Here is a 22,155-nt window from a genome sequence, read left to right as displayed (position 1 = left end):
TTTTTTTTTCTTTTCTTCTTAAAATTATTTTCTGGCATCATATCAAAAGCTGAAAGCTTTTTGCAATTGAAACAGAAGATGCAACAAGACCACAGAGTCAGGAGGCTGTTTGTTGACTAAGTTATCTTTAGAGCTTCCCCACAAAAGAGCAAAGTTGGTGACTGGGTTAATTTGGGTGCTATCTGAAGAAAGAATGACACTTTAAAAAACAAAAAAGCTGGTTTCCTATGTTACAAGAATAACAGCCTTGTGGTGGACACCAGCAGAAGTGATTCTTCTATTTTCTGCTCTACTAGTAACTAGCTGTGTGATCTTTGGTAAGTCACCCACCCTCTCTGAATCTCAGTATTCTAGCTGAAAGGGATGCTATGAAGATCAAATGAGATCATAGATATACAAACGCCTTGACCATAACTGCCTGTGAGTGTGAATTACTATACTCTAAACTGGCATTTCCCAAAATGATGCTTTGCAGAGCTCTGTTAATAAGAGGGCAATGAGAAAAGTGTCTGCACTCGCAAGAGTTGGGGAAATTAGCTTCCTCACTGCACTTCAGCCTGGGCAATAAGAGTGAAACTCCATCTCAAGAAAAAAAACCTAATCATCTTACAAACAGGTGTGAGGGTAGAAGTCATCTTCTCTGCCTACCTACCCACACACAAAAGCATGCACCAGAGAGAGGAACAGAGACAGAAAGACAGACAAAAATGAGAAAGAAGTAGAAAGAAGCAAAAATAAAAAGAAGACAAAATTTGCCTATTATAAAGTCCTGGGCAGTTACTGAGGGTTACTACCATAGGCTACTTGTGCTCAGATTCAAATACCAAGATTTACTTTTAAAATAACTAAAATCAAAAAATTCAAAGAGATAGTTGTATACCACATTCCCAGAAGGGTTTTTCACAATAGCCAAAAGGTGAAAGTAACTCAGATATCTATTAACAGATGAATGGGTAAACAAAATGTGGTATATCCATACAACAAAATATTATTCAACCTTTAAAATGAAGAAAATTCTGACACGTGATACAACATGGATAAACTTGGAGGACATTATGCTGAGCAAAATAAGCCAATCACAAAGGGACAGATAGGGTACGATGCCATTTGTATGATGTATCAAGAATAGTCAAATTCTTTTTTTTTTTTTTTTTTTTGAGACAGAGTCTCGCTGTGTTGCCCAGGCTGGAGTACAGTGGCCGGATCTCAGCTCACTGCAAGCTCCGCCTCCCGGGTTCACGCCATTCTCCTGCCTCAGCCTCCCGAGTAGCTGGGACTACAGGCGCCCGCCACCTCGCCCGGCTAGTTTTTTGTATTTTTTAGTAGAGACGGGGTTTCACCGTGTTAGCCAGGATGGTCTCGATCTCTTGACCTCGTGATCCGCCCGTCTCGGCCTCCCAAAGTGCTGGGATTACAGGCTTGAGCCACCGCGCCTGGCCAAGAATAGTTAAATTCTTAAAGACAAAAGTAGAAAGGTGGCTTCCAGAGTTGTGGGGAGATGTTGCTTAGTGAGTACAGAGTTTCAGTTTTACCAGATTAAAAGGGTTCTGAAGATGCTTGGTGGGGTGCTTGTACAATAATGCAAATGTACTTAACACCACTGAACCATACTCTTAAAAATGAGATGACACATTTTATGAGGTGGGTATTTTACCACGATTAAAATAATTTTTAAGAATAATAAAAAACCAGGACCGGGCGCGGTGGCTCAAGCCTGTAATCCCAGCACTTTGGGAGGCCGAGACCGGCCGATCACGAAATTAGGAGATGGAGACCATCCTGGCTAACACGGTGAAACCCCGTCTCTACTAAAAAATACAAAAAACTAGCCAGGTGAGGTGGCGGGCACCTGTAGTCCCAGCTACTCAGGAGGCTGAGGCAGGAGAATGGCGTGAACCCAGGAGGTGGAGCTTGCAGTGAGCTGAGATCTGGCCACTGCACTCCAGCCTGGGTGACAGAGCGAGACTCCGCCTCAAAAAAAAAAAAAAAAACCCAAAAAGCCAGAGGTAATCTTGGCAAAGGAGCGTTGAGCCAGTGCTAAGAGAGTGACTAATAATAGAGTAGCACCTTAGTAAAATCACTTTCCTTTTATTATATTTTAAAGCGTGCTAATTTATAAACCCTGAGTCATCCACAGCATAAACGATTTTATATTTCTGGGTATGGTAGTAGTCATTCATTTAACAAATATTTATAGAGTGCATACTACATGACAAGTCCAGTCTTTGCAGAGCTCACAATGCAGACACTTGCTCTCAGCTGAACAAGTCAGTTGGAACACGCAACGACCACACAACAACGACCACTTTCCTCCCTCCCCCAGCCCTGGTCACTTCTAAGCTGGGATCCTACTATCTTTTTTTCAGAAATAGATAAGGGCAGAGGTGGCAATTTAGAAAGTCAGCAAATAAAACTTCATAGATTGAATTCTTATTGATTACAAAACTCAGCCCCAGCTTCTATCTCTAGCCAATCACAAAAGGACAAATACTGTGTGATGCCACTTATATGAGGTACCTGGAGTAAATTCCTAGAGACAGAAAGTTGATCTAACTGGCTTAACTATTCTTCAGCTATCTCAGTTCAAAGGAGAGACAGACCCCTAAGATGCCTCTGTGGGACTATACTGTTTCATCTAAAAAATTATTATTGTTATTGCTATTATTATTAACACTTGCATAGTGCTTACTATGTAATATTACATATATATGTGTTTATATACACACACAAGCACATGCACACACACCCCCCAACATACACATTTAATAGTAGTAAGGACTAGTATTATTCTGCATTAATAGGTGAGGAAACTGAGCCACAGAAATTTAGATAGGGCCAGGCACAGTGGTTCATGCCTATAATCCCAGCACTTTGGGAGGCCGAGGTGGGCAGATCACGAGGTCAAGAGATTGAGACCATCCTGGACAACATGGTTAAACCCTATCTCTACTAAAAATACAAAAAATTAGCTGGGCCTGGTGGCACGCATCTGTAGTCCCAGCTACTCAGGAGTCTGAGGCAGGAGAATCTCTTGAACCCGGGAGGCGGAGGTTGCAGTGAGCTGACTGCACTCCATCCTGGCGACAGAGCGAGACTCCATCTCAAAAAAAAAAAAAAGAAAGAAAGAAGTTAGATAACTTACTCCAAGTCACCCAGCTAATAAGTGGCAGAGGTAGGATTTGAACCCAGGCAGTTTGGCTCCAGGATCATGCTCTAAACCAGTCTTGCATAAAGTAGCTAGACTTGTAACTTTTATTTTATTTATTTATTTATTTATTTATTTTTTGAGACGGAGTCTGGCTCTGTCGCCCAGGCTGGAGTGCAGTGGCATGATCTCGGCTCTCTGCAAGCTCCGCCTCCCGGGTTCATGCCATTCTCCTGACTCAGCCTCCGGAGTAGCTTGGGAATACAGGCGCCCGCCACCACACCAGGCTAATTTTTCTATTTTTAGCCGGGACGGGGTTTCACCGTGTTGGCCAGTATGGTCTGGATCTCTTGACCTCATGATCCACCCGCCTCGGCCTCCCAAAGTGCTGGGATTACAGGTGTGAGCTACCGCACAGGACCTAGACTTGAAACTTTTTTATCCTGGTCTGTGAGATGATAAGGAGATCACACCAGATTGTAAATCTATGCACTGCTTCCTTCATTAAGAAAGTCTTTTTATGAAAAAATATCAGCTGAGCTAAATAGTGTGCTTTTTTGGAGCTGACTTACATTCTAGAGAAAGCTTCTTATCTCCTTGGGAACCAGTTACAAACAGTTGTAGAGCGGCATTAGTCAGCGGGCTATATGTTGGGTAGCACTGCTAAGCTGTTATGCCTTCCTGCCTCCCAGACTACCTCCCATAGAAGACACAGCATCCACATTTCTTGCGCAGGACTATGACTGTTAACCAGAGGTGTTTGGAGAAGTCAATATAGGTCAAACACTATCCAAGGGTACCCCAATTCCAAAGAAAATCTTAAAAGGATGAAAGGATTTCCAAGTCCTAGCTCACCCATCCCAAGCAGCATTTAATATCCGTAAGGTATAGAAACCTCCATGGGAACAAATCCTTTCCAGACGAACGTACAAAAAGGCATCTTCTAGAGTGACAGCTGGAGCCCTTTGTAATTTATCTTAGCTTTGAACCCACAATAGTAGGATGCAAAATAAGCCAAATTATGGTTACTCTCTCAGAAAGAGATAAGACTTCAAGATTTGTCTTTTCTTTTATATGGATGACCTGAAGCTATAGCCAGAGGAGAGTGCTCGATTACAAAGCATGCCTGAAATAGAATCCTGTTTCAATCAGTCAATTAGTATGGAATTTGGACGGGATAAATGCAATTTCCATGTGCCAAATGTGAAAAGGTAAAGAATAGCAAACACATGCAAGTCTCTGAAGCCACTGAAATTTGGGAACTAAAGTTCCCAGGGGCTTATAATGTCACAAACTGCAACAATTTTTCTAGGGAAGCATCAGAAAAATGCAGTAACGCATAATAAAATCTTGCAAAGAATTGGGCATACTCTGAAGATGTAACTGAATAGATGCTGAGACGCAGTATGGTTCAGTGGTCAAACGTGGGCTCTGGGTCAATTCCTGGCTCTGCTGCTTATAGACCTGTGACCATGAGTGTTAATACCCACATCTACAATTTCTTTATTTGCAATGGCATCTGCCTAGTAGAGATCTCATGAGAATAAACTAAAATGCTAAAGATAGTTTCTGGCACAGAGGAAGCCGCACTCCATAGGAGTTAACCTTGATTATCAATAAATGCATAGATCACCCCAATTTTAGCTTTTACTTTTTAAATTTGGGAAACTGTGCCCCTTTCCACAGCATCAGTTTCACCACCACCTACATCATCACCATCACCTCCATCATTATTGCTTCCACCACCACCACCATCATCACCTCACCATCACCACCACCATCACCACCACCTCCCTCATTACCACAACTATCACACTCACTGCTACCATCACTGCCACCTCCCCATTATCGTCTTCTTTGTCCCTCCATCCATCCACCATCCTCCTTCACCATCCGCCCATCCTCACTATTACCACCATCCGCCACTGCCACCGTCCTCCTTCATGCACTGCCACCGTCACTCCTGCCATCACCGCCACTACCACCATCCTCACTAATACCACCATCACCGCCACTATTACTATTACAACAACCTGCACCACCATCACCGCCACTATCACTACCAACTCTACCACCATTACTGTCATCATCACCACCACCACTACCACCATTATCCCTAGCACACAACTACATAATTCTCATTGAGCTATTATTACAAAACCAAATATTTGTAATTTGGACAGCTTCTATTCCCATAATAGCAAAAACCACTTCTACTTTTCTCTACTCCTTTTCAGACTCACCTTTCTCCAGTATATTTGAGAACACGAGATTTTTGTCACACTTGCATTGTGATATTGATCAAGATTGCCCCAACTTTTCCACTGGTACTTATTGCTCTATGCTGCACTCAACATGCTACACGTCACAGCCAGAAACCCAAGCACTTCTACCTGTTCCTCAATGCTACACTTATAGGCCTACACTTGTGTCTACTTTCCACTGCGAATGTCACTAACTGTCATCTAGTTTCCTAGCATAGCCCAATACACTAGAATACATGGCCTTGAAGTCAGGCCTAGATTCAAATCCCGACCTTGCCTCTAGCTTTGTGACCTTAGGCAAATAAACATACTTTACTGACTTTCAGGTTTGTTTATCGTGAAATAGCATTTACAAAATTCATTTCATGGGAATTAGGAGGAATCATAAATGAGGTTATGACTATCAAGTACTTAAGACTCTATTTAGCATAAAGCAGGAGCTGAGTAGGAGAAAGTTTCCTTCCTTTCTTTCCTTTTTCTGTAACACTTGATTAGTCAGTCCGTAAAGCTGTGATTTCCAAGCTGTGAGCAATATCAAAATCACCTTGAGATCTTGCTAAAATCTGAACTTCTGAGTCCCACTCCCAGAGTTTCTGACTGAATAGGTTTTAAATGAATCCTAAGAACGCGGATTTCTAACACGTATCCTCACCCACTCATCCACCCGTGATACCTGTTCTTCTAGTCCAGGGACAACATGTTGAAAACCACCTCTGTATACAAACAGCAAAAAGAAAAAACAAAATGATCACTAAACTTGGAAGATAAAAGCCTAATACATATCAAAAACTTTTGTTTTAAAATACCGTAAGAGGCCAGGTGCCGTGGCTCACGCCTCTAATCCCAGCACTTTGGGAGGCCGATGTGAGCGGATCATGAGGTCAAGAGATCCAGACCATACTGGCCAACACGGTGAAACCCCGTCCTGGCTAAAAATACAAAAATTAGCTGGGCGTGGTGGCAGGCGCCTGTAATCCCAGCTACTCAGGAGGCTGAGGCAGGAGAATCGCTTGAACCTGGGAGGTGGAGGTTGCAGTGAGCTGAGATCGTGCCACTGCACTCCAGCGTGGCAAAGAGTGAGACTCCATCTAAAAAAACAAACAAAACAAAACAAACAAACAAACAAAAATGTAAGAAATATTTAACCCACCTTTTTAAGGAAAATAATAATAAAGCATCTCAAGTGATTCAATGACAGAGTGTGCAAGTGTCATTTTCACACTGTAGTGAATGTTGTCAATGCTCCTTCATGCCCCTTTTCCCTCTTGTTCACACCAGCTCCCTGTGTACTTTGACTCCCAATATCCAGCACTTGAATTTTTTTTTGTCAGCTTTGCCTAGAACCCCTGATAGCTGAAAGTGCCTGGGGTTTACATGTTTCTGCATTAAGCCTTTGACTAACGACTGGTGTATGCAGCTAAACAAACACCACAGCTCCTTGCCCCAGCTAGGGATGACTTTCAGGTGTGACCTGCCCTGTCTCCTGTGAGAACAAAGCCAACATTACCCTTCACGGGACTTTGACTGATATCCCTCTTTCTTTGACCTTTGGCATTCTCAAGTCCCTGTTGAATCTCAATAACCTGAATATTTGCTCTTTTGATGCTGCCCCATAGTTCCTATAGGCTTTCTTCATTCCTTTTCATTTTTTTTCTCCTCTGACTGTGTATTTTCAGGTAGCCTGTCTTCAAGCTCACTATTTTGAAATATGTAACACATTATTATTAACTCTAAGCATCTCCTTTCCTGTGCTTCTTAACCAGTTCTTTTCTTTGCTTTATCAATTCTGCTGTTGATGCCCTCTACTGCATTTTTCATTTGGTTCATTGTATTTTTCAGCTTTAAGATTTCTGTTTGATTTTTTATTATTATTTCAGTCTCTTAACTTTCTCTGATAAATTACTGAATTGTTTCTCTATATTATATTGAAGTTCACTGAGTTTCCTTAAAGCAGCTATTTTGAATTCTCTGAGAGACCATACTATTTTAGGGTGTCTTATTATGTTCATTTGGTGAGGTCATGGGTTCCCCAAGTGTTCCTGAGGCATATGGGCATGTGATAATGCACACACATTGAAGGATTAGATATTTATTTTAATTGTCACTGTCTGGCTTTTTGGGCGCCTATCCTTTCAGAGAATCTGTTGTTTAACCACAGAGGATAGCGCTGTGCCAAGAGCAAAATAGGTACTCAAAAATTAGTTTGTTAAATTGATGAAAGAATGAATTATAGTTCTGCCACTTACAAGCTATGTGACGTTGGGTAAGTTTTCTTGTCCATTAATGTTGGATAAAAATACCTATCCTAGCCAGGCGCGGTGGCTCAAGCCTGTAATCTCAGCACTTTGGGAGGGCGAGGCGGGCGGCTCACGAGGTTAGGAGATCGAGACCATCCTGGCTAACACGGTGAAACCCTGTCTCTACTAAAAAATACAAAAAATTAGCCTGGCGTGTTAGTGGGTGCTTGTAGTCCCCGCTACTCGGGAGGCTGAGGCAGGAGAATGGCGTGAACTTGGGAGGTGGAACTTGCAGTGAGCCGAGATCGTGCCACTGCACTCCAGCCTGGGCGACAGAGCAAGACTCCGTCTCAAAAAAAAAAAAAAAATACCTATCCTAAAGTTCTGCTGTGAGAATTAAATTTTTTTAAAGATCTATAGAAGCGTCTAGAATATAGTACCTGCAACTTGATAGGTCCTCAATAAATTTTGGTCACTTGTTCTGTCAATTTCTCTACCCTCATGTTTTAAGCATGGGGCATGGTATAGCCCACGTGCACTTAGGAAATACTGTCAAAGAACCCTGGAATCCATGTCAAATAAAGTGAAATGGAAGAAATCGAACAATTCACCATAGTTGTGCAACAACAATAAACCAACCAACTGCTTTGTGTGGAAAGCCCACCCACACACCCCTTTCCAGAAGAGCCACTTTATCCACACCCACACACGTAGAGAAACTTGACTTGCTTTTCCCAGACGACACGCAGTTTTTCCAGGGACTGCTAATCAAAGGCAATGTGAAAAATCACTGTCATGAAATATTTTTAAAATACTGGAAACAGAGAAAAAAAAAAAAGAGAAAAAGAAAAAACTACTTGAACTGAGATTCTTGCAAGGGAAAACGATATTAACATATTCCCTGAAATGTTTCCATGCTCTTAAAAAAAGAAGGAACTCTACATTACCATATTTATTACCAAAGCAAACTCCTTTTAATCTATTGTTTTGTTCCTCTCTGATTTTCAGCAATTCACATCTCCCTGATGAAGTCTAATTTCCATAAATGCTTTACAGAATTCAAAGAGGACAGATCTTTGGATGATTCTCATATTATTAATAAATGCTAAGAGGGTGTAACAAAATTAATGAGGAAATTTAATAATTCTCCTATTGGAATTTCCTTTCCATGTAGTTCCCAGGGGGAACATGTTAGTGAGCACTTTCTGTAGACAATATTGTTTAATGGAAACTTTGCAAAAATTAGAATTAGGCCTTTGGTGAACAGGGATCTTTAATTTAATTTGTTTTTACTGCCAGAACACAGGGAGTTACTCACAGTGGATTGCACCAGCAGGCAGCCCGTTAGAATTAAGTTTTGTTGTGATCAGCAGGGTAATGACTTCTCCAAGGCCCGGTGTTTGGAGAACAGTGTGGTTTAGTTATTACGGGAATCGTAAATGGCATTAATAAAATCCTGGAGGAGCAATCGCATTGCAGAGCAGCCTTATAAACACGGGAGGCCAGTCACTCCTCACATACTTGAGAGGAGAGAAGGGGATGGCTGTAAGGCACTGGGGGAGGGGAAGAGGCAGAGAAGTCAGAGAGGAATGAGAAGGAAAAGGGAAAAAGAGGAGAAAATGAGATCCCTTGCTTTTACTTGGATTTTCCCCCTTAACGTGTGTCTCCAATTTAAAAAGCAAAATTAAGACCCTTTGTTACTCACATCCAGTTTTCTTTCCTGTTACTGATGCTGTTGCTTCCACCTCAATAATAGAGAGCCAGCGTCTCTAGAGATATGCTGAAAAGGTAAGGCTTAAATGCAAAACTGCCACTGCTCAGTATCTACCCAAAGGAATGGAAAGCAGGGACTCGGGCAGATATTTGTACACTCCTATGCAGAGCAGCACTCTTCACAAACTGCCAAAAGGTGGAAATAACCCAAGCTGTTTCCATCAACAGGTAAATGGGTAAAGAAAATGTGGTGGGTACACACAGTGGAACATTACGCAGCCTTGAAAAGGAATGAAGTTCTGACACATGTTACAACGTGGATGAACCTTGAAGATAGTATGCTAAATGTAGTAAGCCAGTCACAAAAAGACAAACAGTGTATGATTCTGCTTATCTGAGGCACTTAGAGTAGTCAAATTCATAGAGACAGACAGTAGAATAGACATTAGCAGAGGGCAGGGGGAGGGGGATTAGGGACTCATTGCTTAAGGGTTACAAAGTATCTGTTGAAAAGTTTGGGAAATAGTGGTAATGGTTACGCAACATCGTGAATGTAAACAATGCTACTGAATTGTATACTTAAAAATAGTTAAAATGGTAAATCTTATATTGTATGTTAGATATTTCATCACAATAAAAAAGGATGGGGAAGGAGACCCAGGCTTTGGAAAGCTCTCTTCCTCTTTTCCCTCTCTTCCTTCTAGCCCCACCTCTCATATGTAAATCTCAGTTTCCCATGCCTTGATTTTATGAGGTGAAATGAGCAGAAGTGCATGGCTCATAGTAAATGCTCAATAAAATAGGCATCCTGCGCTTCCCTCAGCTTGTCTGTCAATGAAATTACGTGGATACCAGTTCAATATCTTTCTCCCTTTCTTTATCTTGTTGAGTTTAGGTTTTTCTTTTATTTTCTTTTTTAAGTTGTTTAAAATTATTTCTATCGAAAGAGAGCTTGATTCTTTCAGAAAACAGTTTTTTGGCCTTCACTGAGATGTGTGAATTTCAAAAACAGGGTTGGGAGCAGCCTTTAAAAATGGCCACTTGTGGCTGGGCGCAGTGGCTCAAGCCTGTAATCCCAGCACTTTGGGAGGCCGAGACGGGCGGATCACGAGGTCAGGAGATCGAGACCATCCTGGCTAACACGGTGAAACCCCATCTCTACTAAAAAATACGAAAAACTAGTCGGGCGAGGTGGCGGGCGCCTGTAGTCCCAGCTACTCGGGAGGCTGAGGCAGGAGAATGGCGTAAACCCGGCAGGCGGAGCTTGCAGTGAGCTGAGATCCGGCCACCGCACTCCAGCCTGGGCGACAGAGCGAGCCTCCGTCTCAAAAATAAATAAATAAATAAATAAATAAATAATAAAATAAAATAAAATAAATAAAATAAATAAATAAATAAGTAAAAATGGTCACTTGTTCAGAGAATGATTTCACTTGGAATTCAATTAAAAAAAAAAATAGCGTCAGAAAGCCAGCAGAGAATCAACTCATTTGACCTTGTTCCCAAAGACAGGGCAGCTTCTGATTGGCAGCTGCCACCACAAAGGCCGTGGGATGGAATTGAACGCTGGCACGTTTTGGGATCTCTTGAAGTCAGCTCAGAGTTAATATGAAACATTACCAAGGAAAACTAGGATTTTCTGTCTCGTCTGCAAAAAGCATCATCAGGTAAACTCTTATTCTTAGGAGAGAAAGTGAAGGTCCAGGTACTTTAATAATTTCCATTTAGAGATTTAGAGCTGTGGAAAAGCTTTCTCCCCAAATTAAAGAAGGCTCCAATAAAATTCGTGCCCACAGTTAGGATTACAAAGGGTCCAAATTAGACCTAGATGCTTTTTTGATAGCTTACTCTCAATGTTCTTATCTTACAGGAAATACATGAGCCCAAAATACAGATTTAATTTGATTTGTTTTTCCCACCCCTTCGCAAAGAAAATTTAAAGTGGATAATAACATTTGGCTGGAGAAGGTCTGGGGATTTTTCTTTTCTTTTATTTATTTTCCAAATTTGGCATGGATATTTTCTTTCATAACACAAAAGCATTACTATAGGATATAATATGTTATTTAACATTGCTGAGATTAGCAGTTTTGATAAAGAACTCTATTTGCATTTGCAGCTTTTCATTGAATAAAATCGGTTCTGGTCTGTATCTCAGATCATCATGCAATGCTTGCTATTTAACCACATGGCTCAATCTTGCACCTGGTGGTGAATTGTGACCAAATTTTAAAGAAATTAACCAAGAGTTTCTTTGGCAATGTGTTTAGGAGGATGTGCCTATAAAATAACGACAACAGACATGCATATCACTGTTTTTCCAGGACTGGATTAAGACTGTCAGAGAGCCGAACCTCTTAAAAAGATTATGCTGTTTGCATCCCTCTGTGATCCAAAATGCAGTAAAAATAAGAGTAAACGGTCCTCATTGCTATTACTCTTGAAGTCTACTGTTTGCCTTGCCTGAGCTTTGTCCAGGGTTAAATGGCACACATTGGAAGTCCAAGTCACACTTTGGCCACCCAGGTGCTAAAATGAGACACGAGGCATGAAGACGTTGCCGGGCACTCCGACAGCTAAGCCTGCACTGAACGAAAACACGAAACCAGAAGCAATTGATCCTGTATTTTCAATCATCTTACATGACCTAATTGGATCGACCATTTTAATGGAACTGTCTCATCAATTCAAGCAGCCAGTCAATTAAATCTAACAATCCATTTAACTGGTCTCCTCCTGCACCCACCACAACACTCCGATGATTTGAACGGATGGAATTCACAGGTTGTTTTCACATCATGTACACACGGCCTTAATGATGAAATTGGACCGGTGCCACTGCTGAGCTCATCGATTATACAGAAATCACTCCCTAATATGTGATCTCCCCACCTTCTTTCAAAATAAAATAAAATAAGAATCAAGTGCTCTGGTGGCCGAAGAATGCCTTGGCCTGCGGCTGTGAGGAATCACAGAACTGAGCCTTTAAATGTCTTAGTATGTTTAGTATGTCTAAGTCTTCTGTCTTACTATGTTAATGTCTTAGTATGGCCAGGTGCGGTGGCTCACGGCTGTAATCCCAGCACTTTGGGAGGATGAAGCGGGTGGATCACATGGTCAGGAGTTCAAGACCAGCCTGGCCAACATTGGTGAAACCCGTCTCTGCGCAAAATACAAAAATTAGCTGGGTGTGGTGGCTCACACCTGTAGTCCCAGCTACTTGGGAGGCTGAGGCGGGAGAATGGCTTGAACACAAGAGGCAGAGGTTGTGGTGAGCCGAGATAGTGCCACTGCATTCCAGCCTGGGCAACAGAGCAAGATTCCATTTAAAAAAAAAAAAAATCTTAGTACAACTTCTGCCAAAATGGACTTCAGGCAACAGACAGCCACTCAGTACATTACAGGTCTCTGCATGCATTTCCATGCGTATCTGAGCCTGTCAATGTGACCACAGGTTCCAGAGAATTCACAGCACTCTCCAGTATAAATATTCTGTCCTGTTTTCCCCATAAGTGTACCTCCTGGGTCCTCATTTTTTTTATTTCAAAACTATGGTCACTGTAGCATTCAGACCTTTAACAGCCCCCTTCTGGCTGCCTACAAAGTCTCGAGTGCCCATTAAAACGTGGTTATAGAACTCTCTCATAAATTGCCAGAGTGTGTAAATTGATACAACTTCTATAGTAGGCATTTTGGCAAAAATCTATCAAAATCACAAACACATATATCCTTTGTCCAGAAAGTCCACTTCTCAGAATTTGTCTCACAGAGAAACATATTCTCAGACTTAACGGAATAACCTAAATATAGGATTAGTTGTGGCAGCTTTGGCTGTAATAGCAGAAGATTGCATACTATGTCAATGTCCATCAAGTCACTGGTAAAATACAGTATCATAAATCCATACCACGAAATAATATACAGCCGTCAAACGAGGAAACGCTATGCATTGATATGGATGAACCCTCCAGATAGAATATCAAATGCCTAAAATGTAAGATGAAAACAATATATATAGCAAGTTTCTATTTATTTATTTTTTAAAGGAAACACTTATTGATGCATTTGCTTTTTTATGTGTCATGTAGCTCTGGAAACATGCACAGGAAATAGTGAACGCCTCAAGGGAGATCGCTGGTAGGCCAGGGGTTGGAGACTTACACGAGTGGGAGGAAGACATTTTATCATAGTCTTCTTTTTTGCTTTTGAATCTGGAAGCACATAAAGCTTTAAATATTTAAATTTTTGTGTTTTTTTCCGGTGGTTTAGCAAGTCTCCTAGGCCCCCAATATCCTCTTAGACCCCAAGTCTCCAGTCTTCTAAAGGCTTTTAATCTATCATCTCTCTCTCTCTCTCTCTCTTTCTCTCTCTCAGGTCTGGGTCTCTGATTTTCGTTTTTTTTTTCCTCTCTGGAGTCCTCCTTTCTCTCAGGCCCTTTTGTGTCCATGACAAGGGGACAACTTGCCTGTCTAAAACACTTGAGCAACTGTCACTCACCTCACTCAGCTAAGGTGCTCATGACCCCTCTGTGTCCAAGGCCTGATAGGGACAGTGAGGGGACCCCAGAGCCAGGCTTCACCTATCACAGACCCTTAGGTGCTGGAAAGAACAGGCAGCTCCTCAGCTGTGTGTAGCAGACAAAGGGGAGGTTCAGTGTTTCCAGCTGTGCACGGCAGCCCTATCACTCGAAGCCTGTGTTCTCTTTATTCTTCTTTGTTTTTTTCTTTGTTTTTTTTTTTTTAAGACAGAGTTTCACTCTTGTTACCCAGGCTGGAGTACAATGGCACAATCTCGGCTCACCGCAACCTCTGCCTCCCGGGTTCAAGTGATTCTCCTGCCTCAGCCTCCAGAGTAGCTGACATTACAGGCGCACACCACCACACCTAGTTAACTTTGTATTTTTTATAGAGACAGGGTTTCTCCATGTTGGTCAGGCTGGTCTTGAACTCCTGACCTCAAGTGATCTACCTGCCTCGGCCTCCCAAAGTGCTGGGATGAAAGGCGTGAGCCACAGTGCCCGGCTGTGTTCTCCTCTTTCTGACTTCTGGAATGGTCTCAGAACTGAAGCCCAGGACAAGAGCATTTCAGGGTTTTATTGAGGAACGTGTAGGGTAAGGCCTGAGGATCTTCCCACCTCCTCTTTCTTATAGCTCAAAAAACTAATTTTCTTTCTTACTAAAAATATACTTAGTGATAGGATACATTCTTGCTGAGTAATAACCCCACTCTGTCTCATTCAATTAAAACAATAATGTGTTTTATTCATTCATTTATTCATTTATTTAGGCAAAATATCATGCAACAGCTAGTTATTTGGCAGAGAAAAAAACTGAAACTGACTCTCTTAAGTCCGGCAGCTGTGTAGACAATCTTAAGAACAATAGGTGGCCGAGGTAACTTTGGGAATATGTCTCTGGCATTTGACAAAATTCCCTGTACCTTTCCATCTCCTATTCCAAATATCAGTGATAAAGCCTACTACCCTTCATAGAGCCTTCCTTCAAGAATGCACATACCAGTCAGACACAGTGGCTCACGCCTGTAATCCCAGCGGTTTGGGAGGCTGAGGCGGGTGGATCATCTGAGGTCAGGAGTTCAGGACCAGCCTGACCAACATAGTGAAACCACGTCTCTACTAAAAATACAAAAAGTTAGCCGGGTGTAGTGGCACGCGCTTGTGGTCCCAACTACTCGGGAGGCTGAGGCTGGAGAATCGCCTGAACTCGGGAGGTGGAGGTTGCAGTGAACCGAGATCGTGCCACTGTATTCCAGCATGGGCACTCCAGCATGGGCAACAGAGGGAGACTTGTATCAAAAAAAAAAAAAAAAAAGAATGCACATATCTGCTTTATCACAAATACATAATATCTAAAATCATCCCATTCATTCATTCAACAAATATTTATTGAAATGCCATCAGCGCCAAGTGCTGCAGAAATAACAGCAAACATGGGGAGAGAGTCATAAACACGTAAATCATAATTACACGGAGAAACGTCTATGAAGAAAAATGAAACACATGCTTCTGAGTGATGAGTACCAGCATTTTCTCCTTTCTGCCTTGGAAAATACAAAAGGAAGAGAAGAAAACTAAGCCGCTGGCCATTCGATGACATCCAAATAAACCACACTGAACCAAATGCCTGGTAAAGTCCTGGGTGCGAAAGTTTCAGTTTCCAGCAACACAGACTATTTCCGTGAAATGACAGGTTAATTCTGCTAACAATCGAGTTTGAAATGGACAATGGCTGTCAGTGGTCCAGGACAGACCTTTAGAGATTAATAAAATAAATAAAAATCCCTACCAGTCTGAAGATAAATATTCTTCCAGATTTCAAAATATGCTAAACCTAGACAGCCAGGAATACGGCAAGAAGGACAACAGGAATGAACGGAAGCCCTTCGCACAGAAACGGAAACCTGGGAAGTTGAGAAGGAGTGGTGTTATTAAAGCAAGCCTCCAAAGTCATTGCTGGTAAAAATAAACAAATAAATAAATAGCTTGGTTTACAAAGAGAAGTAAAAGGTTGATGTTGTGTCCAGTGATCTATCCCGAGGTTAGGTGGAAGGTACAGAATATAAAAAGGTGACTGCTTATCCCATACTACACACAGCAGTATCAGAATAGCAACATCGCACTCTAACAGTTGATATAATTTATGAGAGTTGTTTAAAAAAAAATGCTTTCAGGCCAGGCACAGTGGCTTACACCTGTAATCCCAGCACTTTCGGAGGCCAAGGTGGGAGGATCACTTGGGGCCAGGAGTTTGAGACCTGCCTGGGCAACATAGCAACATCCAGTCTCTACAAAAAAAAAAAAAAAAAATTAGCTCAGTGCGGTGGCATGCACCTGTAGTCCCAGCTATTTGGGAGGCTGAGTTAGGAGGATTGCTTAAGTCCAGGAGTTCCAGGTTACAGTAAGTTATGAGGCCACCATTGCACTCCAGCCTGGGCAACACGTTGTCTCAAAAACCAAACAAAATAATGTTTTCATATGCTCTCCCATTTCCCCCTATTTTTGTGGTCATCCCATATCTGCATTGTCAGATTGTATAACCATCATATGCACTGTCCTGCCTCCGGTTTAGCCCTCATTTAATCTTAGCTCTAGAGTAACTATCAACCCCAGTCCTGTGTGACTGTCCTCTAGCCATTTTGCTTGTCTACAGCTAGTCCTTTAGGAGAATCTTCAGGAAGGGGCTGTCTGAAAGATGTTACTCTACTTTTTTCTGGCATAAAACATCGTTGTCGAAAATCTGATGATAATCGAATTCACTTTCTGGGTCAGGTTCTTGCTCAAAGGATTTCTTTTCTTTTTTGTAAGCCCCCAAATGTTGCTAGAATATGTCTCAGTGTTGGTCATTCTGGGTTAATATTCTCAGGAATATGATAATTTTCAAAATGTAGTTTTTGTATTTCAGGAAAATTGTCTTGAGTTAGAGTTCTTAGTTCTATGCCATTGCTTTGCTTCTTTGCGGGGGACCACTATTGTGTTAGCTACCATCCTCTCAGCCCCTGTGTCTTGGACTTCCCAGCACAGTCTCCATCCTCTCTCTCTCGCTCTTCCGGGCACGGATGTAGCACTTACTGACTGGACTGTGGCACTCACTCCTCCATTTTTTCTCTCATTCCCTGCTTTTTCTTTACTTCATGCACTTTTTTCTCCTCTCCCTAAAAAAGACCACAAATCCTTAAGAGCCGGCACATTGCCTTATTCATCGTTTCCGTATTTCCAAAACTGTTCTCACCCACCGCAGCTCTGAGTTCCTTGTAGATATTCATCAAATTTCTTGTAATTGAATCAAATAACCTCTGTGCCCTGAGACCCCTCTGAGTGGCTCCCAGGGGACCGCAATAATCTGCCTCTTGCAGGAAAGTAGAGAACGTGATAGGGATCTGAAAGCAGAAAACGCCTTTAAATTTTCAGTAGGTGGTTGGGAGCCCGCTCACCGGCTGTCCCGTCCCTGTAGGCCTTACCTAATCCGCTGTCATAATCCTGGATGAAATGCATAGGCTTATTCTGCTAAATCTGATTGCTTGGTTTAAAAAGTAATGCATAGCTTCATATATCACTATAACAAGGAGGAAAGGCCATTAAAATGTTTACCTTATACTTGCTGGGCATGTGGTCATTTGGGTGTGATCCACTTTGCCTGCCTTACACACTTGCTTTGTTTAATAATATTTTTCTTAAAACAGAGCTATTCCTGATTCTGTTTTTGGTAAAGGAAATAATTTTCATGTACTATGTTGAAGGCAGTCTCTTATTTTGTGTTTGACTAACATTCCATTGATGTATTCCAGACAATTAAAGTGATCTCCAAGGTAATGGAGTAGCTTTTTACCTACTAGGTTTAAATAATTTTAACCTTTTCTCATTACGAATAAAATCAGATTTGGTACAATCATTCTCTTCCAAAATCATGTGTAGATTAGAAGAGAGTTTTCAAATGTTCCGACTTGCAAAGCTCCCAAAAATATTTCCAAAAAACATGTATCAAAAAACTTTTATCAGAGGTTTATATTACCACAAAGAATATTACTTCTACTGCTTTCTATTTTATTACTAATTTTTAGGTAAAAGTGTTATATTATTTTTTAAAGGTTTTTTCTTCAACAGGCCAGTCTAATAGATACTCAGCCATCTGTGGAGAGATGAGGAATCTCAGGATAGGCTTATTAAGCTCCAAAGAGTCTGGAATTGGACTCCCTGAATTCAAACCCTGCTCCTTCACTTCTCGGTTCTGTGATTTTAAAAAATTATATAACCCTTCTCTCTTCTGTTTCTTCACTTGTTAAAATAGCACTAAGAAGAGGCACCTCATAGCATTTTTTTTTTTTTTTTTTTTTTTGAGACGGAGTCTGGCTCTGTCGCCCAAGCTGGAGTGCAGTGGCGCGATCTCGGCTCACTGCAAGCTCCGCCTCCCAGGTTCACGCCGTTCTCCTGCCTCAGCCTCCCGAGTAGCTGGGACTACAGGCGCCCGCCACCACGCCTGGCTAGTTATTTTTTTGTATTTTTGGTAGAGACGGGATTTCACCGTGTTAGCCAGGATGGTCTCGACCTACTGATCTCGTGATCCGCCCACCTCGGCCTCCCAAAGTGCTGGGATTACAGGCGTGAGCCACCGCGCCCGGCCCCAACACCTCATAGCATTTTTGTAAAATGAGATGAACTGACACACTCAATAAACGTGTGTCTGGCGCAAAGCAGATCATAAGTGGAAGTCAGAAGCTCCTGCCACAGGTCCTCCCTCTTCTACACAGGCAGCCTTCCACGTCTGTACAGCATCTTCTGAAATCCTTTGAGTGTTCGATTGTTTTAGACTTTCTTGATAGTCTAAATTAATTTTAATGAAGAATTGGAATGCTGGCCAGGCGTGGTGGCTCACGCCTATAATCCCAGCGCTTTGGTAGGCTTAGGTGGCTGGATGACCTGAGGTCAGGAGTTGGAGACCAGCCTGACCAACATAGTGAAACCCCGTCTCTACTATAAATACAAAAAAATTAGCCGGGCATGGTGACGGGTACCTGTAATCGCAGCTACTAGGGAGGCTGAGGCAGAAGAATCACTTGAACCCAGGAGACGGGGGTTGCAGTGAGCCAAGATCATACCATTGCACTCCAGCCTGGGCAACAAGAGTGAAACTGTCTCGAAAAACAAAAGAGTTGGCATGCCACCGACACAATGCTTCGGGTTGTGGTGCTTATACTACCCTCGAATTTCTACCAAGACAAACCTAACGCTGCAACATTCTATCAGAACAAGAACAGTTGTTCCAAACTGGCCATTGAAATGAGGAGTCCTTCAGTCTTAGAGGAAGGGTAAAGACAATAAACTGTCGGTGATTTTAAAACCCTCCTGGTCCAGGATATTGTGCTTCTTGCCACAAAATGGCAAGAAAATACATGCCTGAAATTCTGGTTTTGTTCTTCTTTAAATAGATAGACGCTCACTGACAACCTCATTAATAGTGATGCTGTGCCATTTCTTCTGAAAACTCATTTAGACAAATTATCCCTCTCAAAAGCAATAACACTGTTTAGACATCCCCTTTCCTGACCAAATTTGCTCAGGAATGTGAAAATCCTGATGTTATCCATTTGAAACACACTAATCGAACCATCCTGGTGCTGGCTCATAAAAGCAGGCTATTAAAATCAGTGGGCCCGTTATGCTAAGTACAATAAGCCAGTCACAAAAAGACAAATATTGGGTGATTCCACTCATATGAGGTACCTAGAGTAGAGGCAAAAACTAGAATAGAAATTACCAGGGGCTGGGAGGTGTTTAATGGGTATAGAGCTTCAGTTTTGCAAGATGAAGAAGTTTTGGAGAAGGATGGTGGTAATAGTTACACAACAACGTGAATGTACTTAACACAACTGAACTGTACCCTTAAAAGTGGCTGAGATGATAAATTCTCTGTTATATGTATTTTCCTACAATCAAAAATAATATTAATAAGAATATTAGAGGACCATAATCAACCCTACCCTCTTTCTACACATTTGATACACAACCAAATGGTCGAGTCAGAAAATGTTAGAGGGGCTGGGCGCGGTGGCTCATGCCTGTAATCCCAGCACTTTGGGAGGTTGAGGCGGGTGGATCACTTTGAGCTCAAAAGTTCGAGACTACCCTGGCCAACATGGTGAAACCCCATCTCTACTAAAAATACAAAAATTTGCCAGGTATGGTGGTGCAGGCCTATAATCCCAGCTACTCAGGAGGTTGAGGCATGAGAATTGCCTGAACCTGGGAGGCAGAGGCTGCAATGAGCCTAGATCGTGCCACTGCACTCCTCCAGTCTGAATGGCAGAGTGGGACTCTGTCTCCAAAAAAAAAAAAAAGAAAGAAAGAAAGAAAGGGCCAGGCAGAGTAGCTCATGCATGTAATTCCAGCACTTTGAGAGGTTAAAGCAGGTGGATTGCTTGAGGCCAGGAGTTTGAGACCAGCCTGAGTAACATGGCAAAACTTCGTCTCTACAAACAATTCAAAAATTAGCTGGGCGTGATGGCACGTGCTGTAGTCCCAGCTACTTGGGAAGCTGAGATGGGAGGATTGCATGAGCCTAGGGAAGCTGAGTATGCAATGAGCTGAGATCATGCCAGTGTACTCCAGCCTGGGTGACAAAGAGACCCTGTCTCAAATTAAAAAAAAGAAAAAAGAATGATACATGCAGAATTTTTATAACAAGTAACTCTTGACTTTGGTTAAAATAAATTTTGAGACCGGGCATGGTGGCTCATGCCTGTAATCCCAGCACTTTGGGAAGCCAAGGTGGGCGGATCACAAGGTCAGGAGTTTGAGACCAGCCTGGCCAATATGGTGAAACCCTTTCTCTACTAAAAATACAAAAACAAAAAAAAAATAGCTGAGTGTGGTGGCACATGCCTGTTATCCCAGCTACTCGGGAGGCTGAGGGAGGAGAACTGCTTGAACCTGGGAGGCAAAAGCTGTAGTGAGCCAAGATCACTCCATTGCACTCCAGCCTGGGCAACAGAGTGAGATTCCATCTCAAAAAAATAAATACAAAAATAAATTTTGATATAGCCATATGATTCAATGTAAAGCCTTTTCTTAAAAAGTATCTTCATGAGAATGTTTAATGGCAGGGAAGATATTTATCCCATATCATTATACAAACAAAGCAGGTTACATAATAATTTGTTTAATAGGATTTTATTTTTAAAAGGTAAATATGTAGATAAATAGATATAGGTAGTTGTCTAGAAGCACAGGTAGTGTATTATTAAATATAGCTATTTCATCGGTGATGAGATTACTGCTGATTTTTATTGTCATATGTTTGCTTCAGTGAATTTTCATTTATAGATCTGTGTTATTTTCGAATAGCGAAAATAAGTTTTCTTAACCAATAAGATATATACTATACATATGTGTTTAGTATGTGTATGAATTTTCAGCCAAGCAGCATTGTATTTACACAGTGGTTCTCAAATGACAGCCCACAGACCCTGGCCATCCCCAAGGCAACTTGCAGGAAGTCTGTGAAATCCAAACTACTCTCAAAATAGATTTTTCCTACCCCCGTAGATATCATTATTACCTAAAAAACTACAAATTATCGTGATTAGGACTTGAGTAAGTGATAGACACATTCTTGAAAATGAACAAAGTGAGACTGTCACTTCAAGGAAAACAATTGGCAGCATTTGTTGCTAATTATTAAATACATGCTTTCAAGTGAAAACCAGAATTGTATCAGCCACCATGAACTTAACAGCTTGCTATGCTTTGAAGATTTTTCTGATGATATGAGGGGCAATGGATGTGATCGTTTTATATTATATTAAAGATGAACTGTTACTTGGAAAAGCTACATAATTCAGCGAACCAGTCTTTTCCAAATGGCCCATACAAACTGAAGAATCACGTGAGGGTTAAAGATTTACTCAATGTGCAAGGCAGACCAATGAATTTCAATGTAACGGGTCACAAAAGTTCATTAATATGGTTTCAGATTCCACCTTGTAACTAACCTTTAAGAAACTACTACTTAATGGTATGGCAATCACTCAAAAAATTAAAAATAGAATTACCACACAATCTTAGTAATTCTGCTTCTGGGTATATAACCAAAAGAAGTAAAAGCAGGGACTCAATCAGGCATTTGTGCAACTATCTTCATAGCAGCAATATTCACAATAACCAAAAAGTGGATGCAATCCGAGTGTCCTTGAAGGAACAGATGAACGAACGAATGAATGAATGAATGAATGAATGAATGAATGAATGAATAAAATGTGGTATACATATGTAATTGGGATATTA

Source organism: Papio anubis, chromosome 17, assembly GCF_008728515.1.
Source record: "Papio anubis isolate 15944 chromosome 17, Panubis1.0, whole genome shotgun sequence".
Taxonomy (NCBI): domain Eukaryota; kingdom Metazoa; phylum Chordata; class Mammalia; order Primates; family Cercopithecidae; genus Papio; species Papio anubis.
Note: the sequence above shows the minus strand (reverse complement) of the source record.